Genomic DNA, 20192 nt, shown 5'->3' on the forward strand with positions numbered 1-20192 from the left:
GTGTGTGTGTGTGTGTGTGTGTGTGTGTGAGTCATGTACTGGTCCCCAGCATAAACACAGAAGTATTATAGCAACCTTTCTCTTCAAATATTTTGTTTGTTTTCCACTTATTTCTACTAGGAATTGAAGTATCATATTTATAATGAAAGTGTGTGTGTAAATAATTTATAGAAATGATCAGTAGCGTGTAAGGATTATAATAGGAAAGATACAGCTGCGGTCTGGGTGGGTGTTGGGGGATGTTCCTTTAGCAGCTTCGCCCACCAAGAGAGGAAAGTAATAGGAGGGGCTTTAGGGTGGCAGCTCCCAAATATTAGGATGTATGTTTTAGGACAGATGTTCTGAGGGCGGCACGCCCTGTTTCCTAAGATCTGGGCAAGTTATAGAGTGGGGCTTGGCAGGGGAACAGTAAGTAGGCTGGTCATTTATAGAAGGACCCACAAATCAAGTGAGGCTGAACACGGGAGGCCTGTGTCTCCCAGATAGCAAAGAGTTAGCCTGTTGCAGCATTATGACTTCTGCCTTTCCCGGTCATCTCCCAAATTTGCTTTTGCTTATCGAGCACAAACCCTGAGGCTGATTCTCATGTCTGTTAGAAACTTAGCATAATATCAAGACCAGCGAGATTATGGTTTTAATGTTTGAATCAGTTCTGGCAACTGCTTGAGTAAAGAATACGAGGAGAGCCAGACCCTTAAAGTGACCGGTGGAGTACGTCTGGTCAGCACCTGGGGCTTGCTTTTGAAGCTGCTGCCTTTGGTAACTGTACTGCCGTGGTCAGAGTCAGCTCTTACCATGTGAGCTGGTCACTCTTGGTGTACACAAGAGTGCACGTGTGCTCGGGCATATCCAAGTCACTGACTCCTGCTGATGTTGAATCTGAGCTGTAGAATCCAAGGTCACTCCTTTCAGCTCGACAGATTCTCAGTGGATAGTTAGGGAGCATTTGTGACTTGTCGGGTACCGGGAGGTGGGGATTGCTCTGAGTGATTGGGTTCCTCTCTGTTCATACATACAACTCACGTTCGCAGTGGTATCATGTAAGTTTGAGTAGAACACCTCTTGTAAGACAGGAATCAACAGAGTACCTGAGGGGTGTAGAGGAAGAAACAGTTAAGGAAGGTTTAGGAAAGAGATACTTGATCTGGACCCTGAGAGATGGATGGGGTGGAAAGGAGATGGGGAGGTTCTACCAGTCTGAAGTAACAACAGTCTGAATAAGAGGGTGGGAAAAAATATTGCTTGGAGAATAGGGCCTCTGCCGCGGACCGGCCCTAGCCAGGGCACCGGGACCGAGGGAGAGACAGGGTCTGAAGACAGGAGAACGGGATTCGGCGCAGGAAATGACAGACAGTCACACTCAGAGGAGTTGATGGACTGCTGCGATTTTATTGCAATTTGTGTAGATTTTTATACAGTAAGTGCAAGGAAACTGGTGTTCGTCCAGGTAGGTTATACATTGCCAGATGCTGACATAATCTATTATTTTTTTGTTCAAAAAGAAAGGGCACAAGACATCCGTGACCAGGGTGCTAGACATTCATTTTGCATGCTTTAACTACAACAATGTGTCGGCCACATGCCCAACACATAATTATCTTAAGACCTTTTACCAGAATTCAGTATTAGAGTTCAAATAATATTCAACTTCGCTATTCATCCATATAGTTATTCTTTAAACAGGGAATAAGCATTTGTAATCATTCTAATTTCTCTTTCTTGGGAATAATACACCAAGGTGGGCTGGACCTACCCAGTCTTTCCAAGAAGGGCAATTTATAGTAATTAACTCTTTCCCCATTCTTTGCAACCCACTGGTTACATTGCTCATCATAACATCCTTGATACTGAGTATGACACATAAACAAATTCATTCCTGGAGAACTGCGTGGTGGAGTCCACCATCTGCTGTTTAGAAAATAATATATAAAACCCCTTTCTGTTTTTGTCGGAATTTGACTCAAAGTTCTGCTAACTGATCCTGAATATTGAGTGTGAGAGTTCCCAAGAAGTGCCTGTAATTCTACAGCTTCCCGTTCGTCCCACGTATCTTCTATCAATAATTCTTTTGACGTAAATTTGTTCATGAATGCATCTAGTGAAACAATGTGTCCTTCCTGGATCATGCCAAGCATAGCCTTCCCTAGTGGAGGTCCGCCGTCAGTATAATTACTAGAACTATGATTGGCGGGAAATGCTAGTGGTTTGATTCTCAGTGCTATTGATTATAGATATACTGGACTGTGCAGGGTACAGGAAGTTCTGGCATGCAGCAATCACACTGCCCACAAATGTCAAAAATAACCATAAAAACCCTATTCAAAGTTACCAAGGAATGAGCACCTGAGGCCGCTCTCTTTGCAACACAGGGAGACCCGGGCCGCCATAAACTCCGAAGAGTACGAGCTTGCCAACGCGCCACACCTTAGGCCATATCACAGGCATCGCTGCTCACACTGCGACCGCGGTGGGCGCTGCAGGCCTCCATGATGTGAACCCCCAGATTCCCATGTGGCATAGGGCCATGGTAATGGTAAGGACTGTTCAGAGCATCTGCATGGCAAAGGCCACAGATACTACTGGGGCTGTGCGGCTGCCGCCAGGCAGTGGGGAAAGCCAGGGGGCAGTGCAGGGTGGCAGCCAGTAAGAGAGTTTAGATCTGCTTATGGTCATGGGTCAATAAAGATTTCTATTTTTGTAAAGAAGTTTCCAGCACACATATACTTTACTTTATGGGTTGATATTTGGGGGTTTGTATTTAAGAACTTGTAGACTTTGACAAACCACCACATGAATAATACTTCCTGTGGAGTAGGATGTTCTGTTATACTTAGCCAAGTTAATAGAAATACATTTTGCCTTTAAAAGTGAGACTTCTTTTCATGTCACACCCCTACTTTAAAGAGTAGTTCCATGGAAATTATTATTTTTTCAAAATAATTCAGGTGTTAGGCTTTTAAATTGAACAACTTGAAATGGATGAACGAACCATTGAATGAATACAAACCACAGCGCACCGTCACCCAGCCTGCATTCACGGAGTCCGGAGCAAGCCTTCAAGCGTTTGCCAGCAGGTGGTGGCAGTGCTGTCTGTGCAGTTTCAAGTTCCTGTTATTTATTATCTACGAAACACACACCGTATCTGTTCACTATGGGAGAAGGCAGAAAGGATGTGGGGGTGGTTGAGGGGGAATCATATGCCCCCCTCTACAGGTTATCACTGCCACCGGTCTGGCATACTACAGTCTTGGTTTAAAATTGATCTCAGTAGTTTCGTTCATGATCAATAGGTTATTTTTGGTGAATATCTGTAGGGTCCAGTGCTTACAGATTCCTCACCTGTAGGGCCTCCCAACATCTCCCACAGAGCGGGGAGGGTAAAGCATAAGAACTTCTCAGAACCTGCAGGTAGGCACCAGCCTTTCAGGTTGCTGCTGCTGAGGCTCCTGGCCCCCAGGACCCGGGAGCACCTTGCCCGAGAGACAGCGGCGGCAGCCCACTCTGCTCAGTGACCACACCGACTCAGGCCACGGGAGCTGCCAGGAACACAGGGCAGGGTCTTAAGCAGCTCGGCCCACCAAGTCCTTATTTCAAGCCTCGAGAGGACCCTTGTCTGTGTGTTTTAGACTGAGCCCTTGAAGCACTTCCCTTTCCATAAGTAAAATTCATTTCTAATATCTTTGATGCTCGTTACTAAATCTCTCATATTGATTGGTCTAAGACAAAAGTGAGTAGAAGCCTCATCATGACCACCTTTCGAACGTCAACTTTTTTTTTTGAGCTTTATTTATTTAAACATAGAGAACTGGCATGTAGGCCAGAGGTGTGGGAGGGTGAGAGGATTCACCAAAGACAGTGGGGAGCAGAACAGGTGGATCTACTGAAATACACTGCTGAGGGAAGCAATGGGTAGGCAATGAGAGGTCTGTTGCACCACGGGGGTCAGCTCCCCGGGCTATTGGGCGTCAGACTCACATTGCAGTGGCTGGTGGTAGCTTGATAGCGCTGCTGTTAACACCAGGCCACCTCATGGAGCATCAACTTTTGACTAAAGTCTTGCAACTGCTAACTAACTGCTAATTGGGCATAAATTAACATTCATACATCTATCATACTGTTTATGCTGGAATATTTTAAAAAGAATTAGAGACACTTGGAATTTTATATATAGTGTGTGTATATAAATTGCTCAGCACTTTCTTTTTTGTGTGTTTATTTGTATTGCTTAATATGAAATTATATACTGTGCATGATTTTATAATCTCTATTTTTCATTAGCAACATGAATGTATTTCCAAGCCAGTATATACAGTCATGCATTGCTTAATGATGGGGATACATCATTCATGTAATACGTGTGTCATTAGGTGATTTTGTCATTGTGCAAACATCATACAGTGTCATTACACAAACCTAGAGTGTAGCCTATTGTACGCTTAGACAGCATGGTGTAGCCTGTTGGAACCATTATCATATGCGTGGTCCATTGTTGATCTTTTGAAATGTTATTGAAATGTATGACAGTATGCATCTGCATTATCAGTTTTAATGACTGCATAATATTCTATTTTATAACATAATTAACTCACAGCTCACTGTTTAATGGGTACTTGTGACTTTTACAACATTTTGCTGTTATATACATCACTGTAAAGATTATCTTTGTACATTTTTTGGTAGTTGTTTATATTATCAGGATTTCTTCCAAAAGTCAAATTGTTGTATCATAGGGTTTAAACATTAAAAAAGTTTTTAAAAATTTCAAAATGTATTGTTGGAAAAAGTGTAGCAATCTGTACTTCCACTGTCATCTGCTTTCTTAAATATTCTTTCATGCTAGAAACAACATAAAAAGAAGTGTTTGCCTGACTGTTAGGTAAAAACTGGGCACTTATGTTAATCTTATTAGTGGGGCTAGACTTTCAAAAAATGTATTTGCTGTTTGTAGTCTTTTATTGTTTCAGATATTGCTAGTGAAGGATAACTGAATTAACTTTGTACATACTTGCTCTCCCCCTTTCAGTGTTCAGATGATTTAAACTTATTTATTTTTTTTAGATTGGGAATGATAGTCAAATCTGCTTCCTACTTGAATCTTCCGTACAAAATTGGGGCAGTGCTTACAGTGCCACTTTTAGACCCTCCTTGAGGGAGGTACAAAGATACATTATAGCTGCCAGATTATTCAGAGATGGTGATGAGATGTTTAGGTCACTAGTATTTTAAGCCTGCCACAGTAATATTCATATGACTCCACGTGAGAGCCTAGGATTATTGAATTAATTTAATTGATGTAGACAGCCAAAGAGACCTTTAACCACCAGAGGGGTACTTTTTCAGCAGCATTAGCAAGTTTACTTGTCTCCAGTTGATTAAATTAACCAGAAAATTGCACATCTCCAGTTCATTTGCTGACATGTTTTAGAGAAGTGAATAATATTTCTTCCCCCTTCCATCGATGTTTTGGAATTGAACACATGGGCCCAAATAGTAGTTGGTAGAAGAGATGCTTTAAATTGTTTAGACATGCGAGAAAAGGACAAGCTTCCTAGCATAGGTGAGCCACTTCCCAATGGTTACCAAGAACCTCTCTCACCTCCATTTGCTACCTGATGCTTGAAATTTTTTTTGCTTTTTTTTTTTTAAATTGACCTAAAATGGGAGGAAAGAATACAAAGGCCTACTGTAATGGTGCATGGGTGAATTGTGGGAATTTTATAAGGACTACACCTGAGAGGAGAAAGCATACATTGTGCAAAAAAGGAAGATTGATGTAATTAATATATATATTATATATACTTATATATATAATAAAATGCATATGATCAGAGATAAGTACAACAGATCAGAAATATTTATGAAAAAGCAGAAAAGAAATAAATTCAATGAAAATACTTTAAACAGTAAGCAGGACTGTGAATTCACATTGCAGTGAGGTATTGGAGGTAGGGGGTGCCCCCTGGTGGAACAAAGGGCTAAATCTCAGCATTTAGCTCTCTGCAGCCACTGCCCCACGAGTTCAATCCCCAGCCAGGAAGCTGACCCACATGGCGCAGCAGAGATCTTCCCTCAGCAGTGTATTTTAGATGATCTGCTAGTTCTACTCCCTACTCTGTCTCTGGTAGATCATCTCACCCCCTGCACCTCTGATTTCACTCCAGCGTGTATGCATAAATAAATAAAATAAGTCTTTAAAAAACATGTAAGTGATGGTCTTGTGGCCATTAGATCTTTCTGAGAGAAGGACTGGGTTCTCAGAGGAGAGGAGATACACAAGATCCACCAAGAAGAAAGAACCAAAGAGGAGAAACTGAAACTTACCTTGGTGGCAGGTTTGCTTTTCAGGGTTTTTTTTCCATTGTGTCACTGGTATTTGTAACAGAACAGTCTGTGAGTAATTTGGCATTTGAACTACTTCATCTAGTCTTCAAGAGACTGTTCTCCATGTTCCTTGATATTCTGTTAGTTTAGAAGAATGTTCTCTCCCTCTGTGTCCCTTGGCCCCATAATCATCATAGGTATTTAGTGAAAACTTGGTTTTAACGTCTCTAACAGATGTTGTCTATAAAAATATGTACATCTGCTCTTCAGCTGCTTCTGCTCGCTGAGATCACTCCCTCAACCCATCCTCTCTCCCCTCCAGCGAGCTCGCCTTTGAACAGTTTCCTGCAGTTGTCACACACTGTCTGCCCCATCTTCCCACTGACTTCCCTCCACTCTTCTCCAAGCTGAAAACCCACTTTTGGGCTGTTGCTTCTGCATATATACCTTCAGCTTTGTCTCCTGACTCTTGTGTCTTGTATCAAGCAATGCTAGCCTGTTTCTGAACACCCACTTTCTCTAAAATCTGTTCTTTTGCTCCCATGACTTTACAATTGGTAAATCCCTAGACCTTTATGTGTGTATGCACACACACACCCAGAAATCATTTGTCATTGTACAAAAATACATGTTTAGAATCACTCCCCATCCCCACCCCACCAGCACAATATCCTTATGTGGCTTCTTACAAAGATTTTACATATATAAATATTTTTATGTGTAAAAGACATACAAACTGTAAAAAAATGAGATCACCTACCTATAACTAGTCTTTTAAAATGTAATATGCTACCTATACATTTTATTTCATTCTCTTTTGTGGTCTTATTCATAGTTTATTTCTGTATGCCCCTGTTGACACCTGTTTGTTTCCAATAGCATCTTGTTATAGACAGTGAGGCAGTAAACATCTTTTTACATAAAACTTGGCCCTTTCCCCTGGCACTCCTCTCACTAGGAGAGAACAGCCAGGTCAAGGGCTACCATGTTTTAGACACAGGTAAGTACCCCCAGGTTGCCCTAAGATGCTGTAGTAAATCACACTCCCATGCCAAATCCTCATTCTGTCTTCGAGTCTCCTCTTCACGTCCTCAGGAAAGCCCACGTTGCCTCCGGCCCCAGGCAGCGTGAGGTGTCCCTCCTTTCTTCTAAAGCCTCCCATCAGAATACTCTCAAACTCCTGGGTTGCGACACTCATGTCATTCTGGAAATGTTTTTGAATCTGTCTCCACTTTCCCAATGAGCTCTTTTAATTTTTCCTTAATTTTTTTTTTTTTTTCCTAAGCGATGACTTGCAGGCAAACCGTAGATCTGAGGTCTACAGCAGGGGAGGGACAAGTAGAAGCTCAGAAGAGGGGAGGGAAGAGAACAAGGGACTGTGGTGATGGTCACCGGTGCCATGGTGGTGGGAGAACTATGGGAGCAAAACATGAGGGCAGAAATCAAATATTGTAGGAAAATGAACAATGATGTAAGGAAAAAAATGAAAATAAATAAGAAATAAAATGCTGATTTTCATTCTTACTAAAAAATTTTTTTCCTTCTGATTTCAAAACTAACTCATATTCACTGTACAATATTGTAACGTTACGGCAGTACTTTCCATTAGAGAAAGAGAAAAGATCTTTGTTTGAGATAGTCTTCTGTGCTGCGCCCACATACCTCTCTCATTAGCAGACAGTATGTACCGTGCTAATGATCTACACATCAGTGTCACCTCAGGTCTCATCTCCCAGAGCAAAGGGGCCACACCTCTGCACTTAATATGGCATCTGGGGCATAGTGCAGTCAATGTCCCCTGAAAAAATGGGGAGTGAGACAAGTCTGGGAAAACAGGCCAGGTTACATAAGCGGCTGTCACAGATACTGGAGTGACCTCTACATTCTTTTGGCTGAGCCTCATTTAAAAGGGGTGGCTGCCCACGGCTTCTTCACAGTACCAGGTCCTTAACAGAAACTAATGCTGTTGAAATTTACCCTCTTCTAGATGATTTGGTTTCATAGTCATTAGAACCTGTTTAATTCCTCTAACACAACAAATGCAGAAGCCTAGCAAGCAGTTATTAGCCAAGGGAGATTGGCTTACTGATGTGATTTGTTGCTATGTGTGTTCTGTATCCACTGGCTTCTGAAGTCAATATCCCCTGCGTTCTGCTGAGCCAGGCAATCGTGAAATAAGTGAAGCCAGGCACTGTGCAAACTCCAGAATCTTAAGCGCAGAAACAGTAATAGCTACCATATATTGAGTGCTTACTATGTAGTGGATGTTTTACATGTCATTTAAACCTCATAAGAAACTCTTTGAGGAAATTACTGTTGTTTTTTTTTCCCCAGGTTCCACATGATATTCAGCTACTAAGTGAGAGTGTCTTTGAATTTGTGTCTTTTTGGCTTGAGCTATCTGTACCCCCTTTTTTGATCCTCTTTCCTTATTGACTAGCCACTCTTCCCCCACACCCCCATTGATCCTTCCTCTATAGAATAGGAAAAGTCAATCTGATAAAACAGCTTCTGGATCCTCAAAAAATCAACTCATCTTTAACTTTCTTTTATTCTCCTAACATCAGACACCATGGAGATGAAAGGGATCAAGTTTATTACATTCTTTTGGGGGAGGAGCAGGTGACCCCATAACTCTATTACTCATTCTCACCATTGCAGTAGAAAGCTTTCTAGATCTTACTGCATGAATGAAATCCTTAGTATTGCTTTGGGATTTACTCAGTGGGTAGAGCTAGAGTTTAATAGGATTATACATCGGGTAAACCACACACTAGAGTCAGACATGTAAAGGTACTTATCTGGCTCCAGTTGCCACAAACCCTGTTTCTACCAAAATTATATTCCTCCGATCCAAATGGTTGAACATTTATTTGTATTCATCTATCAAAGAGGGGTTATATGCCTATAATCACCTGAAAATTTAAAGTAAATTGTTTGCTTGCAAAATTCTTAAATTGCATAATACCCCCAGTGGGACTGGCATAGCACTCTGCAGTGAGACATGTTACTACACTGGCAGTAAAACGAAGGCTTTTTCAAGATGTGGGGTTATTTATTCACAGGAGTGTGCAAAGACAAGTAACGCTGTGTCATTTCAGGTCAGATATGTGTTGCCAGTTACTTTGCACATACTTAATATTTGCAAGTTTTCAGAACTTTTTGAGTTTCAGAGTTAATAGGCAAAGAGTCAGGGACGTATAATTGTTTCTCTCTTTGCATGGGGAGAATTTTAACTCATGGATCACTAAGGATATGTTCATAGAGAACTCTCATGCCCCTTGTTAAAAGCAAAGTGAACTGCTTCGTGGCGAGGTCTGTCTCCCTCATGTTTTGGGGCTGTTGGGCCAACCTGTGTGTGCCCTGGCAGCTTGGTTCCAAGTTGAGAGTTGTCAGGAGTGGACGGTTCTCTCGCGATGCTCTCTTTAACCCACACCCCCACTGGTTCCTCAGCCATAGCCCTGTTACCTTCTGATGAGCTGGGGAATGGCTGCCAGCATCATCTGTGTGAGGAGGGACCTGCCTTATATTACAGAGCAGCACGCTTTCCAGCCTGCCACATCCTCCCCATGCCTTTCGTCCTTGGTTTGGGGAGCCTTCACCATGGAAACTATTTGGGCTTATCTCATCCCATTCCCTGGTGATCTCCGAGGCTTTGCCTAAACAGTGCCACACTGAAAATGTATTCTGGCTGGCAAGTCTGCGCTTCACGTTTTCATTATTTCTTTTGGCTTGCAGCATGATCCCAAGGGTTTTTCTGCAGAGGGAGGGTGACGAGGCTGCTGTCTCTCACCCTGCTCAATGTAAGACACACTCACTTCCTACACCCACGATGCTGCTGCATGGTTTCCAAAGCCATTCTGAGATTAGGACAGACCAAAAAGCCAGATGGTTGGGCAGGTTGTTCCTGCTCTCACTTTGGTTCCTTTAGACCTCTTAGGTTCTGTTTAGTTTCTGCTTTTCTAGTTGGTGGAGTACATCAAGCAATGAGTGTATTCAGAAATTTGGTAAAACATGAGTCTGGGCCCTCCCTGGTGGTGCTGTGGGTTAAAGTGCAGCATTACAAAGCTGGCTGAAGCTGCGTCAGTGCGAGTTCGATCCCCGGAGGTGACCCACATGGCACGGCAGACCTCTCTTGACCTGCCACTGCTCCCCTCAGCAGTGTACTTTGACTATCTGCCTGTTCTGCTCCCCACTCTGTCTCTGGTGAAACCTCTCACCACCCCTTCACCTCTTGTTTTTGCCTCAGTTCTGTATGCATAAATAAATAAATCTTTAAAAAAAAACAAAAAAAAGAAGAAGAGTCTGCCCATTGTGGCCAAGTTTGGAATTTGGTTGCTGTTCCCATCTCCTCCTCCTAGCATGTGATTTATCAGAGTACAGTATTTGTGCCTTGTGATTCTTAAGTGCTCCAAGAGCCTTCAGTCAGTCCAGTGACTAAAATTGCCAAGGAATCAATGTCTAGTGAGACCTCAGGATTTACAGCAAGGCTGCAAGAATTCTTGCTGATGCAGCTTATTCCCATAACCTCCCGGCTCTATGGGGTATGCAAATACTCAATTTTCTGCAGAATTCAAGGCCTCACAGGGTTATTCCGGACCTTAGCAGAAGCTCAAAGAAGATGAACTACAGCGGGTCTGTGAAACTGTCTCACTGCTTCAGAGAGAGGCAGGTATGGGCAGTTTTGTGGGGAAAGGCTGGCACTGCATTCCTGACATCATATTGTATTGTAGCCACTGGAAAACGACGTAGTCTTCTGTGCCTCTGCCAAGTGAGAATAATACTAGAGTTTAGGCCGTTTGCTTAATAGAATGTCTAAACAGCCTAACACAGTACCTGTAAGCATTCGGTAAGTGTTAGCTATCATTATTTGTCTGAATCTGTGATATTCTAGGTGAAAGGTATGCGACTGCTTTTACTCCTTAGAATTAGGGAGCAAACATATAATTAGTAGTAACTAGCAACATTTTTGTAGTCCATTATGCTCTCCAAAGAATCTTCTTCAGACTGTCTTCTGATCTTTCATAGCTCCCTTTTTGGGGGTGGGGAGAGGCTACAGAACAGCCCCCCTTTACGGATAAGGAAATGGGAGGCTCTAGGGAGACCAGCACCACCAGGTAATATGCCTCAGGAAAATGGTCCTGCTTGCTGTCTAATGGACAGACAGGTCCTAAGACAAGCAGTTACAGTGCAGAGTCTGGCGAGCGCCATGGACCCTGGCAGTCAGGGGAGGCTTCCTGGAACTAGTTGCTCTTAATCTGAGCCCTGAGCTGTAGCTAGGAACAGGCCAGGCAAAGAATGGACTGCAAGCATGTTGCGTCTGGAGGCACTGGCAGACCACAGAGGTCAGGGCCCTCCTGGCAGTGGGGGTGGGAAATAAACACAGGCCTAAAGCAAAAAGACAGCTTTCTCAACTCTTAAAAAAAAGATGCATATCCAAAGAAAAAAGAAAGGAATAGAGCAGAGAATTCAATTAGCATGCATTCACACACCTATAAAGCATGCATCCATTTACAATAATTCCGAGAAAGACTAACAACCTGGGAACGTGTCTGGTGTGTTAAGTGAGGAGCAGCGTACATACAGTCACCCATGTGCTGTGGTTTCACTGTATAAAACGAATTAACCAGGGACACTTGAAAGCTAAATGAAGGAGGAAAATAACTCAAGTGATAAATGTTCAAAACTCAAGCTCATTTCAGAATAGTAGAAGTTTTGTTATTTGTTGCTTCCATATACACTGTCTGGGTGGTCAGGGCTCCAGACCCCCTGGGAGGCTGTAGCCCCCCTAAGGCAGAAAGGCAGCTTCCTCAACGCTAAAAAAGATAAATGTACAAAGAAAAAGGAAAGGAATCGAGCAGAGAATGCAGACATTTCATGAAATGCTCGCCACATCCCAGGCTCTGCGCTTGAGCAAGTGCGCAGGGTGTCCCTGTCTGCCCCTGCCGGGTCGGTCCTCAGATTGCCCACCCCCGGACACCAGAAACCCCCTCCCTCCGCGGCTTGGTAATAACACTTGCCCTCTCGCTTGTCCTCAGAGGCAGCTGTAATTACGACTCCCCGTTTCCGTTTGTTTGTGTGAGGAAAGAGAAAAGGCGATGCCAGTTAGTGGCACCAGGCTCCTTCCAGGCTCTAGGAGGAATGAAGCGCAAAATTAAGTAACCAGAGAGGTGACAGCTGAAATAACTGGGTAGCAGGCTCAAGTGTCCATTTGACCTCCCTTATTACTATTGGAGTCTTGCACTTTTGGAAAGTCGCCAGGCTCCTTGTAAACTTTCCACAGGGCTCACAGGCTTTGTTTGCTCTGAGTGTGTTTCTAAGCAGTTAGTTGGAAGCTGTTCTGGTCATGCAGGTCAGTAAGCAGAAAAGCAGCTAACTGCCAAGGATTGGTCACCAACATGTGACACCTGTGGGTACTCTTTAAATACAGGCTTTATGCATCTGTGAGGTTCTGGTCCTTCCACAGGCAGCCTCAGAACACAGGGACAGTTGAAAACTGTGTTGAAGATGTAATGTGTGGAATTTGCTCTAAAATGTGTTGGAGGATCTGAAATCACAAGGGTGATCGATGTATGGGTTCATTTACTATACACTTTAACTTACGTTTGACTTTTGTCACAAGAAAAACATCTTAAATAACATTGATACTGATAGAAGTTCGTACTGGGAATAGATGTGAAAAGCCCCCATGGCAGTATACCCTCTAATCCGTTCGCGGGAGCCTACCTCAGATGCGATGGTCCTTCTTGCACCCCAGTGTTGGGTGTGTGGAAGCTGATGGCCAGGGCAGGCAGAGGTGCCAAGAGGTGGCAGGGGTCCGTGGGCACTGGGCCCCTCTCAGCCTCTGCAGTGTTATTTCAAGAGCTATAAACTTAACTCCCAGAGTAGTTAATTTGTCCCTTGCTTTCCATAATGAGTTCTGATTACAAGTTGATTAGAGGTTAGGAAACTGTCAGTTTGTTTGCTCACTCATTCAACAAATATTGACGGAGCACTGTTCTAGAAGCTGAGGATATTACAGCCCTGAGACTGATGCCGAGGGTGAAGATTCATTCCACTGGGACTCACCTTGCCCATACCTCTCCCTGTGTGGGACTTAGGACAAGGCGCATCAGTCCTTTGAGTTTCACTTTACACTTTCCATCACCCAGAGCTTCAAGACTTTTAATAAAAGTCTGGGACTGGACAGACATTTGTACTGTACTTAAAAATACATAAATACCAGGTCCTCCTTGGTGGCACAGTGGGTTAAAGCACAGCACTAATTGCTAAAACCACTTTAGCATGAGATTGATCCCTGCCCCGGAGGTAGGTCAGGAGAGCAGGCCTCTCCTGACCTGTCCACTGCTCCCCTGAGCAGTGTTCTTCATCAGTTCTGCCTGTTCTGTTCCCCACTCTGTCTCTGGTGAATCCTCACACCCCCCACATCTCTGGCCTGTACCACAGTTCTGTATGCATAAATAAATAAATCTTTAAAAAAATACATAAATAGCAATGTATTAGGTCTGGGCCCTTTTCAAGATGAGCACGAACCTATAAAACCTTAAGCAACCACATACTAATGACTGTATTGCATAGACACATCATTGTGTCACCTTCAAATTGTTGAAACCTAATTATTGATACTTGTTAGCGTCAATCCGTTGTCACTCAGTATTGAACAGGTGTTTATTGTCAGACTCTATTAGGCACTAGAAGTATCATGGTGAACAAGACACAGCCCTTGACTTGGAGTTTACATGGGCTGGGTAGGCAGACAAGTGAACCAGCAGTCACAACCCAGGGGGCGCCTCGCCTCGGGAAGTGTAGGCTTGGAACATAGGTGGGAGCATAAATCTGGCTGTGGGGCTGGTGTGTATTCCAAGGTTTTCATAAGGAAGTCACTAGGAAGAGGGGTACCGAAAGATGAGGGGAAAGCTGCCTAGGAAAAGAAAAATATTACTTCTTTTCCCAATTTGTGTGCAAGGACTGTGGGATATTACTATCTTTTTCCTGGAAATTATGGAGGAAGCTTTGCTTGTTTGTTTTGCATATACCAGTGTTCAAAGTCTTTGTTTTTCACCCAAAGTACTACCAATGTTTGGTTGTGCTACCAGTGTTGAATTGTTGAAACAATTCAAAGATTAAATTGTTTGACATAGGTAAATTTTTATTTTTCTCTAATTAATTATTAACCACCAGTCCTCCCTTTTCTCACTATAATTTTTGATTGCATTTTGTAGCAGATTGTAAACTTGCACAAGGGAGAAAGAGATGATTCTGAGGCATTTTCTGGAAATTGCTTTATTATATAGCCTTAGAATCACTGTCAAAGGAATGACACCAAAGAGACTCTTGATGGGAAAGAAAATTGGTGTAAAAATTTCAGCAGATCTGGATTTGAAGGAGATTTGATACTCTAGGGAATTTTTTTGTTTGTTTTGGTCTGCAAGGTTGCAGAGTATACATGGTCACTAGAGAGCGGTCTGAACCCAACCGAAGGAACATATACACCTGGGTTTGAAATTGAAGGCTGAGCGCATCCAGGAGAGTTGGAGATGCCTGCGTCTGCGAGTCTTTAAATTTGTTCCACGTGGGCAAATGTGGTGCATGTCTCTCTGAGGATATTGGGTTGAGTAATTGATAGCACCTCAAAAAAGAGAATCAGGACTGCCAGGAAACGTCTGGAGCCTGCTCACCCTGGGTTTCCCAGGATTCCACCTTTCCTCTTCTCTGGGGTGTTCCAGCTTACCACCTCCTCAGTGCTTTTCTCATGGAGTGTTTTAGAGTTTACGCTGGTTTTCCTCTATTACTTCTAAAGTAGCTTTATTCTGGCGGGAAAAGCTTTGTGTTTGGAATCATGCTGGATTTCAACTCTGGCTTATAAATTTAGGAAATTTTGCTTACTTTCTCTCCACCTCAATTTGGCCATCTCTAATTTGGCGCAAAGCAGTAAATAAGCCCAGCGCATGGTAGGTGCTTGGTAATTGTTTCAGGCTGGCCTCAGTTTGTCCAAGTCCTGTAGCTCAAAACCCAGAATCTTAGCCCCCTGGAGACCCACTGCCCCTGCTTGTCTGCCCATTGCTCCAGACTCCACCACACCAGCAGGCTGCTTCTCACCTCCTGCTTCTGCTTCACTGTCCCTCTGTTCGACTCAGATTCTGTTTGCTGTTTAACATTGTTCTGACCAAAAGAGCAGGATCAAAAGCAAACATACAGATGATTCTATTTCATGCAGTCCAGAGACATACAAAACTAACCCATGGTGACAGAAATTAGAAACTGGGCAAGAGGGAGAGGTACCCAGAAGGGGACACCAGGGAACTTTCTAGGATGCTGGAACAGTTCTCAGTCTTATTTCTGATAGCGACTATATGTGTAGTCTCTACATACTATTGACTATATGCATGCACTTGTGAAAACTTACCAAGCCTAGTGGCTTAATTTGTGCAAGTTATTACATATTAATGCTACCTTAAGAAAATGCCGAGGGCCAGCTTCCTTGGCCTGCCCAGGCTGGATTGAAACCTGTCTTCAGGGTCCCTGGCTCCCTGCACACTCAGCACTTTGTATCAGAGCATCTCGTTACATGTTTTGTTCTACATTCACCTAGAAGCTCTGAATAAGGGCTCAGACACTACCTGTGAAACTTGGGGGAAGCTGCTTGACCTTATTAACCAGTCTACATCTTAGTTTCCTCAGCTATAAATGGGGAAAGAATAGTGTCTCCACGGTCTGGCTGTCATGACGATATGAGAATATGTGGGTGAAGGACCTAGCATGCAGTAGGTATTCAATAACTGCAGTCCAGTACCCCGGGCAGAAAAGTGACAATTCATACTTGCAAAAATAAATAAGAGTAGCTAATTTTTCTACTGCTCACTCAGTCTTCATTTGTGCACCTCTTCTTCCCCCAAGTTGGATAGCAGAGGGAAACCAGTAACACTTTTTCCCTGACAACTCAAGTAGGCTCTTTAGGAAGCATGGGTTTTTGTTGGGACGTCTCTGTCTCAGAGCCCTGTCCTCAAGGAGGAGCTCTTCCTTCTCAAGATGGCCCTTGAGTGGAGCAGGGCGAGTGGTTTTGCACAACTGCCATAGTATATCAGCCATCATTTATATTGTCTCCTCAACGCTAAGGGGCAATGAGGCCTCAAAGCCGCTGCGAGTCTTCCTGGCTCCTGGCTGTGCCCGGTGTGGCTGCTCCCTGGAGCAGTGGCTGAGATGACCTGACGCTGCCTAACTTTTCAGGGAGTCGCTTTGGCAGCAAGCAGAGAGGCTGTGGACAGGCCCCTCACCTCTAGTCCAAGTCCTCACACTGCCAGTCTATTGGCCTTGAAATACAAAATGGGAAAAGAACGTTAATATAGTTTAACATTACTCATATTTTTTATCTTTGAACACCAGAGTCTGGCATGCTTTCTAGCTGCAAATGTTTGGGGCCTCAACTGTTCATGGATTTTCTTCTGGACCAGTTTCTCCTCTCTTCCCCTGAGGAGGTGTGTAGGGAAAATGGGATGGCTTAGGGGTCTGTCCGCCCTCTGGTCACTGGCCTCTGCAGTGCACTGGTGGCCTTGCACTGCTTCTAGGTGTGACACACCGGGCTGAGAGGCGCGAGTGCGGGCACTCACCTGAGACAGGGACATCTGGGCTGGAGAGCATGGGCGTGTGCGTGTGTAGATATGGACCCTGGGCCTGTCTCCCTGACACTAGGGTTCCGTTGCTGCCTCCCTGCTGGTCTGTCCCCTGATTCAGACCAAAATTCTCTTTTCATCTGAGTGACTTGATGATGAACCTACCGACCTGGAATGGTTGCACAAAGGGGTAGAGGAAGGAAGTCTATGGACTCTTGGCAGCATTGGGGAGATAAGACACTGGGTACTCAAAAATAAGGAATGTGCAGCCTTTTAAATAATAGTAAGGTAGAAACCAAAAAGCTGCCCATAGTCTCTAAATTTATCGAAGCCCCAGGAATTGTAGTAAACAATAGTGAAATTATTGTTGCAACTAACGTAAGTGAAGACATGACGTCTTCTGCTCTGGCTCCCAGAAGCCTTTTGCTTTTCTGCCTCTCCTAGGTTCCTTCTCCCTGCCTTTCCTCAGCCTCTCCCAAGTCACCTGGAGTCTGCAAGGTGAGACGGGATTTCCGCCTTTAAATCAACCCAAAGGGAAATTCTTAGATTTGAAGACATAATCTTCTTAAGGATTAAGCACAACTTGAGCCACATGGGGTCAAATTAATTAGATTTTGAGTCTGCCCTACAGGTAAATTTAGAGGTAAAGAGAAATATACGAGCATGTTTACACAGTTGTTCAACATCTCTCGCTTCTGGTGCCTGATAAATTACTTGAGTAGGTATTGATGAGAACAAAATGCAGGCCGCTCATTTTCTTCAGGTTCTTGAAGAGCTTTTTACATTGATTAAGAAGATCATGCAAAGTTTGAGCCGTTTCTCATTCCAGAAAACAAACAAATCTAAAGAAACTCTACAAGGAACTTGGCAGTTTGCAGATAAGTCATTAGTGTTGACTGTAGCCATGCAGAAGATAGCAGTGAGCCAACCTGTTGACCCGAAAATGGAACGCGCAACCCTTCTCCGCTGCAAAGAGAGCTAACTAGCCCAGGAACCGGGTCCTTGGGTAAGAGAATTAATCATTTAGCATCTTCCACTGTGACTGTACTTGCTGCCTATTCCAACAGTCTCCAGATAAGCATACAAACTCATAACTTCAGCATTGGTTTGGACCTTCTAGACCGCCCACTCAGGACATACCCTGGCTGCCTCTGGACTTCCCTCAAGCTAAGTTGGGTCCCTGTTGTTAAGTCCTCGTAGACCCACCCTGCTGCGTTTCCTTCCTGTTGCTGATCCATAGTGATGTGCTCCCGGTGGAGCCTACGGGTGCAGGAAGGTCAGCTAGGGTGTTGAAATAATGGTTCCCCAACACCCCAGATGCTGAAGCAGCGTCCAGGGAGGGTGTGGGGATGTAACTGTGCCTGGTCCCTATAGCATGGGGTGTTTGTGATCCCCTGAAGGCTTGAAGACAAATCATTTCTCCTTTCTGGGACTTCCCTTCTTCTGCCACCAAAAGTGACACCCACACTCCTTGTCTTCTTGGGTAGACAACACTCCGTCAATGCTGAAGATTTAAAGTGCACTTAAATGAAAGTTGTTTTCAAAAGATCAACTACTGTTTGCTTCCCATTACTGAGATACCAAGAGTAACAAAGTACATGAGGCAGAAAGCAGAGGTGGTTCCCTGGGGCTGGAGGAGGGAGAAATGGGGGTTATTATTTAATGGGGACAGTTTCAGTTTTGTAAGAAACGGAGATGGCTGCTGGGGATGGCGGCACAGCAGAGTGAATGCACCTAAGGCCGCTGAGCTGGACACTTTGAGATGGGTGAAGTGTTAAATTTTACAATTTGTATATTTTACCACACCTAAAAGCCTTGTGTTGGTGTTCTTACCCCTGGCAGTGGATTGGGGCATAGAAATGTGAACTTGACTTTAGTTCATTGGCAAGTCCTGCCTACTTCACAGATGAAGTGTGGAGTGGCTTTCTTTGGGTCGCTGGGGTTCTGAATTTCTGTTGATATGCCCCTGCTTTGGGGAGCCCCTGCTTCGGGGAGCCCCCACCGCCTCTGCCTTCTCAGTTTCCAGGCAGACCTCGATCTCAACTCAAGGTTGTTTGCTTACATTTATTTGCTCAGGCTGTGTCAGATAAGCTCTGTAAACGCAAGCCTCGAAGAGAAAGTGGCTCCCTTTCCTACATTAGGGTCTGAGGCCAATTAACCATTCAGCCTCGCTTTCCCTCCTCGCCAGGCTCTAGTTGATGAGAAGTTGCTTGAAATTGCCAAGTCTGTACTGAGCCCCTTCTCGGGGCAGACCCAGCACCTGGTGCAGAAAGCCAAGCAGAGCAGCATCTCTAGCCCCGAGCCCTTCGGGACAGACATCATTTGGATGTGCTGGGAAAGGCCTGGGATGGGGGGCAGGGTGCTTCGGGCTGTGGGCAGGCACCAGAATTCTCAGACACGGGGTTGGGCAGAAGCGCGGCCTCTGCCTTCACTGGCCTAAAGCTCCAGTTACCTTCATATTTCTGGGTTTGCTGGTGCTAGTCCTTCAGCTAGAGTGCACTCTTTCCCTTCCTTCCCCTAAAATCCTGCTAATCCTTCACGTGCCAGTGCTGATGCCACCTCCCTTCGCAAAGCATTTCCTCAACCCAACAGAATTAATCTTCCCTACTCCCAAACTCCCACAGCCGCCTCTTAGATCTCCATTTAGCACATATTTCATTCTGTCAGGTAATACAGCTGTTTATATTTCTGCCTCTCTTGTTGGATATATATATATCGGGATTTTCATACTTCTAAGTAAGAGAAACCAACTGGAACCGACTTTAGCATCAAGGTAATTTATCAGACTATGGTGTATTCCTGGACCGAGACTCTCGGGGCCCTCTAGTCCGGCTTCCTTCTGTGCTTGCTTCCCAGGCCACTGGGCAGGGCAGATGGCTCCCCGGCCCCCAGGGGCGGGGGCTGCCCTGCCTGGGCCCGCGATCACTGCTTGGCAGCCTGATAGTGGTGGAGGAGTGGGGTCGTGTACACGCTGAGGGGATCAGAGCCATGACAAGGGAGGGAAACCCCTGAGCTGGCCACCTCAGACTGCCCAGTGCCCCCAGCTTCCTCCTCGTAGCCCTGCTCCCTCCCTGCCTGTCCTCCTCCATCATTTTCCTCCTGCCTCTTGGCCATTTCTTCCTTTTCGACAGTAGTATTCTCTGCCAGTCTGTTAGGAACATGCAGTTGCCATTAACAAAAATAGAAATGAACTGTGGTGACTGAAACAATTAGGGGTCTATTTCCCTCACATAAAACGTCTGGACGCCAGGCTGGTTCAGG

This window comes from Condylura cristata, unplaced genomic scaffold, assembly GCF_000260355.1.
Source record: "Condylura cristata isolate star-nosed mole 26May11 unplaced genomic scaffold, ConCri1.0 scaffold00004, whole genome shotgun sequence".
Taxonomy (NCBI): domain Eukaryota; kingdom Metazoa; phylum Chordata; class Mammalia; order Eulipotyphla; family Talpidae; genus Condylura; species Condylura cristata.